We start from the raw sequence: 9,678 nt of genomic DNA, 5'->3' as shown, positions 1-9,678 counted from the left end.
GTAGATCATGTCTATCAGCCAGTGTCTTCAGCTCCCAAATATCTCCGAAGAAGAATAGCTTTGACCTCACAGGATGAGGCAAAAAAAAGTTTGCACTCAATGTAAATAAAAGTCCGGAGATTTACCTCACGATAAATGTAAGTTCCGTAGGTTGACGGTGAGTTTGAAGAGAACGCCGAGTGCTAATGAAACGCACATCTGATGCGCGCACGACGAGCTCGTATGAAACGGGCACAATGAGGCCTTTGGGCTGGATATCCTGCACCTCTGGTGTATTTTTTGAAATAATACATTATTTTGTGGAGTTTTAATTCACAGTAAGCTCAAAACATTGACACTGTGTTATACCCTTGGCATGTATGAGTAAAGACGCTGCGCAAAAGAGTGGAAACTTGTCATTTTACTATAGATTATATTCGTTACATAGGAATATCAAATAAGTTTGTACTACTAATAACAATATGTGGCACAAATTTTAGGGTCAAATGACAGAGGCAAATCCGAGTCAATTAGTCCAAAACATGCTGTTTTTGTTCAATGACAAGGTTTTTTTCATAATGAACCATTTGACTGATAGTATCTTCCTTATTTAAGAACCACTAATGTGCCAACACGTGTGAGTATGACGAGGTGAGTGTGTTTCTATAAAGTTCATGTTTTATTCTGCATCAGCATCACGTCACCACCGCTCATCTGTTCCAAGGACCACGAGTCACACTGTGACGCCGACGAAGAACAAAAGAAAACATGCATTCTTAAAAATATTTATGTATCCGTGTTTGTTTTGTGTTGTCACTGGTCCTTTGATTTCTACTGAGAAATCTGTTTGAACATTGCCATGATGTAACCCCGCACGTGCATGAAGCTGATGACTGGAAATGTGCCGGAAAGGCGCATGGATACATTTCTGTCTTACAGGACCTGATCTGACAGTTGGCTATTCTATTTCAACAACATATGACAAAACTCCAAAATTAGCAGGTGTTTGGAAAACATACTGTCGTTATTCACTTAACTGTACTAACTTGACTAAACACTGCAAATTATTTGAATGCACATAGTTTTCTGCAACTGCATATATGTATATTCATATATATATATTCATATATGTATATATATATATATATATATGTATATATATATATATATATATATATATACATATGTGTGTGTAAATATGTATATATATATATATATATACACAGTATATAGGTAACACTCTGCGTTGGTGTACATTTAAGTGCCAAATTGACTGGAACTGTCAAGAAAAGACCCACTGAAGCCACTGTCTCTGACACGTCACGCTTGTAGCCTATTTGAATATGTGCCTGATGTGTGGGCTGATGCACAGTCAGAATGCAAAGAGAAATAGTTGCTTGGTAAAGTTATCTGATGGGCTGCGGTTTTTCTTAAAGGTCATCGATATGAAGAAGAAGCTCGCACTGATGGAGAATGCCAGACAAAAAAAACCCTGTTGGGGCAAGGAGAGATTTCACCTTAAACACCCTTAGCGTGTTGTTTCAGAGAGTTTGGATCGTGCTCTCCCGGCGTCTGCTTTTACACTTGACTGCTGGCTTGTTGAAAATAAAACAGCGACGTGCGTAAAAGACATCTGTAAAAGTTTTCGATTGTCTCCAAGTTGCGCACGGACCAAGGACGACCGCTCCTTTCTCACATCAGTCTGTCAGGACAAAACAATCAAACGCTTGCTTTTTTTTGCACCCAAGTTCATGTCCTTTAATGAAAATTGTTAAATATTGGATGTGTGAGGCTCGTGCGCACAATCTGGAGCGGAAAAGAAGAAGAAGAAATATGATCCAGAACGGCTCCTGCTGCTCTAAGCTTTGTAACAGTTCCTCCTTAAGCCTATATACTTTTCCTTTTCTATCAGAAGTACAGTACATTCAACTATGCAACAACTGCAGGAGGACCGTTAAGAAACACACACCTTCTTTTGGGTAAAATATTTAGAATATGAGAAGCAACTGAAAGGTCATATTGTGTGGGAGGAATCTATATGACTCACAAGGAAAGATTCAGTAACTGTGTGTGTGTGTGTGTGTGTGTGTGCAACAAGGCACACACAGGCAGCAACTTCACATCTCAGTCAGATTTATAAAGATATTATTAGTTTAATGTTGTAAAAAACTCACACACTAAACATCCTGTAAACAAATCTTTATGAAATCAAACAAACAGGTATCGGCCAAGTCTGCGCTATAGCTCTGAAAGATCTTCACACTTCACACAGGACAGTTTCTTCGATTCTGATGTATGGACTGAAAATGCACTGCCAGCATGCAAACACGATCACTGTCACTCTGACAATGGGATCCCTGTCAGCTGGGGACGGAGCCAAGATGAATGATGTTCACTCAATTAAACTGATGGATAAAATATCAGTGGGGTTATGGATGATATGCGTGTGAAGCTTATCGTTGAGTGTTAACATGTTAACATGTTAATATATCTGGACCGGCCCAGAGGACACAGTGGCTGAGGCCTGTCCCTGTGTCCAGAGCAGAACTAGGTCAACAGAGAGCGCTGGTTGGCGAGTTGGAACGATGCTGCTCTCTCACACACACAGGAAAGAAAAGGAGGGAGGAGGGGAAAAAAAGCAGGAGAAAAAAAATATCCTTGCCTTCGATTGAGGAATAATTGGCAACTGTTTGACCTATTTGTCCTCTTAAATAAACTGTTGGTCATTTGGTTGGGAGTGGGTTTGAGTGGACCCCCCACCCATTATGCTTTTTACACTCTCTTTTGTCTCCATCACAACTTATATTCAAAGATGTCCAGTGTGTGCTAAAGCACTCAGTCAATTACACAGTCATCGCCACAGTATAAAGCTGCATTTACTGGCACAGCTTTGGTGAAGATGTATGACAAAAACACTCTGAATGGGAATTACGTGAAAGAGCTTTGCCGAACAAAGAAACTACAGTACATGACGTGCAGTAAGTGGACAAAAGGAGCAAGAAGATCTGAGGAATATTAAACCACAGAACACAGGATGTTAATGGACGCGGGCGGTGATACGACAAGCTGTAAAACCAGACTTTGGGATGCTCTTCATGTGCTTTGAGAAGTGATTTGAAAGTCGTCACTCTGCAGAGGCTTTGGAGAATCATTAGAATAAAGGACATCATTAACCCTTATTATTCCTCTCCCTGCACTGACTGAGGCCTTCATGTTACTGTACCTTAAGCATCAGTAAAATCAAAAAAACAGTCACGCTGACATGAAACCCATGTAGAGACGAGAAAACAAAGGTCACTTGAACGTGTCACAGAGTTACTACTGGAGAAGAAGTTAATGAATTAAAGACTTGCTGTTTACCTCTCTTGTGTATTGTGTGAGGTTATTTACTGTAGATAGCATAATCTGACACATCCTAACAGGAAGTAAAACACACAGACAGACCCTCAATGCAACCTTTTGCATGCACAAAAGGTGGCCCACATTCACAGTGTGCTTATGGGCTGGTGTCCACAGGGACAAGAAGTTTTCCGGTGATAAGTTCTCTGTCCTACTCTGCTCAGCCTGTCAGGACAATGGGAATAAACAGGTAACTTAGCGACCTGAGCCCAACATGTTTTCCAAAGAACACCTTATATTGTATGCTCTCTGTTTTTTGACCTATAAAGGCTCACCATGACTCAGGTGCATTCAAAAACTGAACTGGAATCAGGCAAAAGTAGAGAGTCAGCTCTCTCTCTCTCTTCTTGATTCACAGTTATGAGCTGGACATAGGCGCCATTTGCATGTGTGCAGCATGTGTGTATAGAAGTAATAAAGGCACAGAGAGAAAAGACACAGAAGTGGCCAAACATATCAACAGGCTGGAAGAGCTTCAGCCGGTGCCTCACGAGTGAGGCCTATGACTAAGATCAGAAGAGAGTAGGAGTGGGCCTGATGTGCCAATGTTGCTATACCAATACTGCAGAGCAAAGAAAGAAGGTAGGGAAGAGTGGATGGTGATTGGAGTGGGTTCAGATGCACTAAATAAGACCAAAAATTGGCAGTGTGTGTGTGTTTGTGTGTGTGTTGAGTGGGGTAGCAGTGCCTCATTTAAGTAAATATTGACATTTTGGTGACCTCTGAGAGCTCAGAATCAGAACAACGTTCTTGTCTGTGGCTGTGAGTTATCAATTCATGAGGATTCAGTCACATGCAAGAAGCCATTTCAAGAAAACATAACATGAAGGAACTTAAAGGGGAAAATAATGACTAAAAGTGTCTCCTTCCTCTTCTATGTTCATTATTTGTTCAACATAAGTAATTACATTGGAGTGTTAAAAAAAGTGCACTGGTCAGGGTAAAACAGAGAGAAAGAGTTAACAATGATCTTCTCGGGTTATTTTTATTTGATTAGCCATTACCAAAAAGTTTCCTCCATTTTGTGAACTTACATCACAACAAGCAAGCCCTCCCTCATTCATTCTCTTCCTGTCTCTCTTCCCTGCTCTCCATGTCCCTCACCACAAACTGTTGAGTCAGTTAGCCGCTGACAGCAAAGAGCGATAAGGAAGACTGAATCATCAGTGCATTTTAAACACCAACTTAAAAGCAAACACTGAGTGTTACTTGTAGTTCATCAAAGTGTCCGAGAGACATGACCTGCAACTAAGAAAACTGGGCATTATCATGACCTCGCTGTCAAATGAAGAGAGCAAAGTCTGCCGATTCTTAACAGAGAAGGCATCAGAGTGAGACAAGTGAACTGTCCTCAGCAACGGCTGTAGCTCCGGAGAGGTGTCTCACTCCAGCAGGATGCTGGTCCATAGGTGTCTGGTTTCAGATGGCAGGCATGCAGGGAGCACAGTGTGGAGCACAGCACAGCCAAGTGGACAACAATGGAAACACGCAGAGACACAGGTGTCCCTACTTCATGTGCAAGTGTGTTTATTTGTGAGCCCATGTCCACGTGTACACATGCAAACATGTTGTATGTATGTATGCATGTATTCATATGCTGCAGTACACACATGTGTAGCGTGTGTGCCGCCTGGCAGATGTTATCACTGTGTGTGCGATGTGTTTATGTGCAAGAGTTTGTATTAGCTCACTCATATCGATTCACATGCACTCTAGCTGCACTTTAGCTGCACTCATGCATATACTTCCCTCAGGACACAAACACCTGCAAATGGAAATGAAGCAAGTATTCCTGAAAGAGGGACGCGGAGATTGAACAAGAGGCAGCGGCAGTAATGTCGAAAACAAAAGATCACAGTCTGTCTTTCTTACAGTGTCTATTCTTCCTCTTTATGTACAACTCTCTCTCTCTCTCTCTCTCTCTCTCTCCCTCTCTCTCTCTCTCTCTCTCCACCCCTTTAACTCACTCGAGGATGCTAACCCATCAGGTCCCTTGGCTCCCCTCCATTGGATGATGTCATTTCAGATGACATCACCATGCAGGGTGTGTGTGTGTGTTTGTGTGAGAGTGTCTACTATGTGTGTAAGTGTGTGTGCCCACTTAACCCCCCCACCCACCCCTAACCACACCACACACACACACACACACGCACACACACACACACATACCAAACACATAGGTCGGCGCTGCTATTCTTCTTAGGACTCTCATTGATTCTATTCATTTGGACAGCCTGAACAAAGCATTTCCCCCTTACCTTAACCATAACCAGTTAATGCCTAACCCTAACCACAATTAAAATCTTAGCCCTAAACTCAACCAGTTCCGAGGTTCCGCCTCATTAGGACCAGGTTTTGGTCTCCCCATGAGGACACACACACAGGCGCGCGCACACACACAACCTTTACTTTGCTTCTTTCCTTTGAGGGAAGGTGCTGTTTGATACACATACACTACAGTCTGACCATCAGCCAAACTGCCATGCTAGCACAAGTGCTCACACACACACACACACACACAATGAAGGAGAAAGGAGGTGAGGTATTCTTATAGAGCAGTAGTGGTGTTTCTGTGAGGGTAGACAAAGAAGAGTGGAGGTGTGGCGAAGGGCTTGGGCTCTGAAGGGCAAGTTAGTTTAATTACACAATATTGCTGCTACCATAACACCACAAAGCCCAGGCGCACACTGTCATTAAGATGGAAACTAGTACATGGAGGAACGCCATAAACTGTCTGAATTATTTTTGGCACTATTGTCTGTTGTTAACACGGTTATATTTAAGACTCGCAGTTCTGTGTAAAATTCCGGTAAAAGATTGAGTTTAATGAACTGAGAAGCACTGTTTTTCACATTAATGTTGATGGTTTGGTGCAGCGTACCAATATTCCTGTAAACAGGGGTTAACAGTTGGCCTGGCTGTGACTGCACTAAGAAAAAAACAAAACATGGAAGGACACACAAAAACTACACAAGGGGCTTAAAAATGAACGCACTGTACCTCGTTTGTTAAACCCATACAAAAACCAGAGGATAAAAAAGAGCGGGTGTGGTTTTACAGGGTTAGCGTGGTGGACTATTTCCCGCCTTAAATAACGACCTTTTATTTTTACCAGGGATGTTGCAACGAAGGCAATGCAAACCCATTTTTGGGGCCCCTGAGCTGATAGCCCATAGAACGGTTAATGATGACGTTAAAGGTCCAGTGTGAACTAATTAGTGACTGTTGTACGGTAAGACTGCAGATAATAGCAAATGAAGACTCCTCCACTCACCCATCTACTATACTTTAAAACATGAAGCACATGCTCTGGCTGGTTTGTCCCGAGTGCATATAAAATACTTAATCTAATGCTACAAAAGCCAAATTATTATTTATTTTATTAAGAATTTTTACACTCATATACATGTAACACGGTCAGTTTGTATCTTTTTATGTTATAATTTAACAAAATGAATGTAAATAGTATATTTATTTTAATATGACATGCTAACATACATTCTGTCCCCCCATGGGAGGCACACCTTTTATTACCTGGTATTAAAAGGTGTGCCTCCTCCGTATAAGAGGTATGCAACATATGCTCATGTTATTTCCACATCGTTTAGCACTGTCATTATGCATATATGGTTTATATATATATATCTATATATCTATATAGATATATATGTAGGTTTTCTGGCTCATATTGCCACACAGTACATATGTTTGTTTTATAGAAGGCACACACAGACAGGTGTTTTTTGCCACAGGGGCGGCTAATTCGTCACATAAACATACTTATGGGTATTATATTCAACGCCTGCCAATAAACCTACCTGAATATTGCACATTGGTCCTTTAATTTTGAAAGAACTCACTTACAATGTATGACTGGCCTCATGCCACTGCTGTCTAAAGCTTTGTGCTTGTAGTGACAAAAGAAAAAAAAAAGAGTGGGTGAGATTTTGTCACACTGAATAAATTAGCCATGGAAATCTCTTTCGCTCTGTCTCCATTATTTGTGCTAAGATGAGCTAACCTAGTACAACTGTAACTTCATATTTATCCTGTATAGGCGTGGATGTGGGAACATGACCACCTCAAAGTTTCAGCAGCTACCTAAAGCTACTTTAGGAAAGTAGAGTAAAGGGACTTTTTTTAAATGAATGTTTTGTGCTCTGTCGCTCTTTTCAGCAACATCTTTCTGTGTCTGAATAAAATATTGGGTCTGTGATATAATGTCATGGTTAATCTTAAGTCAGAAATCATTTTATGTTAAAAATCCACTAGTGTATGAAAGGGGGACCATAGGGAACCTTGAATAAACAGGATTCAGGCTTTGGAACAATGTTTTATTGGCATAATTCATCCATCCTGACACTAAACTGCATAGCATCACCTCACTTCCTCTTTTGCTCCAATCATAATTCTTATTGAAAGCTTTTTTAAAACTTGCTCTTTTGTTGTTTCATGGCTGAGTAAAAGAAATGTCGTTAAGCATCACATAAACTCACCAATTAACAGTCACATGTGTGACTCATGTCATGTTTTATGTTTTGTCATCCTTTTTACCTTGTTTTATTTTGAAATAATCACCACTTATTGCTCTATTCCTGCCCCAGTGATTCCCCAGGCACCCTGATTTCTTCATCCAGTTGCCCCTTTTGCATCTGACTGCCTGCATGTGTATCAAACCCTCTGTACATTTGAGTAATCAATGTCTGAATTGTGTTTTGCTTATGGAAAAGAGACCAGACAATAAAAGATTTTAATCTGAAAAACAGAACAAAACAAAAATGAATACGCTGTTAACAATTGCATAGTTTTATAAAGGATATTTTTGAGATCCTTTTGTTCTGTTTCTGTGTTTAGTGTATTAGATTCAAGATTCAAGATTCAAGATTCAAAGTGTTTATTGTCATATGCACAGTAAAGAAACACGTTTCCCTGTACAATGAAATTCTTACTTTGCTGTCCACTCAAAAACACCAGCATAAAGTAGAAAAGTATAAATATACATAAGAAAAATATAAATATTACAAAGAAACTAAAATAATATGCATAAAATAAGTGTAAACATATGCATATATGCAAGGAATGAGAATATTACAAAAAAACTAACATAACATATATGCATAAAATAAGTGTAAACATATGCATATAAACAAGAAAAAAGAACTGTACATAAAGTGAATACTGGTTGTGCAATTTAACAGATTTAAAGTGACATGTTTATCCATAAAATCATTCAAATATATATATTGTTATAATTGTTTGTAAGTTTTACAACATTCACGGACTAGGGTTGCACAATATTATGTATTCTGCAGAATGACAAATAACATTTTCTATTATATGGTTCTTTTGATCAAATTAGTGGTTATAATTTGTTAAGAAGAAATGATTACTGATGGACCGTGCATGGTCATGGACCATCATCCTATAGCTGTGAGAATAAAATCTCCGTGGCCCCCTGCTAAAGCAGTACATATAGACATGACAGGGTTACAACTATTCAAACATACGGCACACAGAATAAAAATATACATAAAATATGTATAATACAACATAACATCCCACAATCTGCAACATAATCATTTAAAAGTGCAATTAGGCAAATCATACACAGTCAAATGTTTGTGCCTTCAAACACCTTTTAAGTGTTCAATAAAATTGGATAATAGAAATAAATCACAATCTAGTGCAAGAAAGAATAAAACTAGTAACAACGGCGAAGCTAATTGCACAACATGAAGGATGCAAATTTCACGTGGCATGTACTGTAACCACAGAACACGAAGAGGTAACACAGCGTGTGAGGTGTCGTCATATACAGCAAGTGGATGTAGGAACACATTACTTAAAGAAAAGTTCCACAGATATTCCGAATTCCTGCCAGGAAAAAAGAATCAAATTGCTTTTGTAACTGTAAAATAAAAACAATGAAAAAAATGACACACATTTAATTCCTGTAGAAGTTGGCATTGTTACACCTGAACCCTCCTTTGTTATGTGTCACATTACAGTACGTTAACTCCTCACATTTATTCAAATAGAGCCCACGGTAACATCATGGCTGTAAGAAAAGATGTTGTTGCAATCATTCTATTTCTTTACAATGACTCAGTGATTTCTGGTGACAAGCAATACCGTTCATTTTTATTATTATTATTATTATTATTATTATTTTTTGCCATGACTAATTTAGTACAAAGACTTCCTCACTGGTGTCGTTCAGTGGCGTCTCAGTGCAGCAGCAGCAGCAGCAGCAGCAGCAGCAGCAGCAGCAGCAGCAGCAGCAGCAGAAGCAGCAGCAGA

Source organism: Solea senegalensis, linkage group LG2 (genome assembly GCF_019176455.1).
Source record: "Solea senegalensis isolate Sse05_10M linkage group LG2, IFAPA_SoseM_1, whole genome shotgun sequence".
Taxonomy (NCBI): Eukaryota; Metazoa; Chordata; class Actinopteri; order Pleuronectiformes; family Soleidae; genus Solea; species Solea senegalensis.
The sequence above is the reverse complement of the archived record's forward strand: the minus strand, read 5'-3'. Positions refer to the sequence as shown.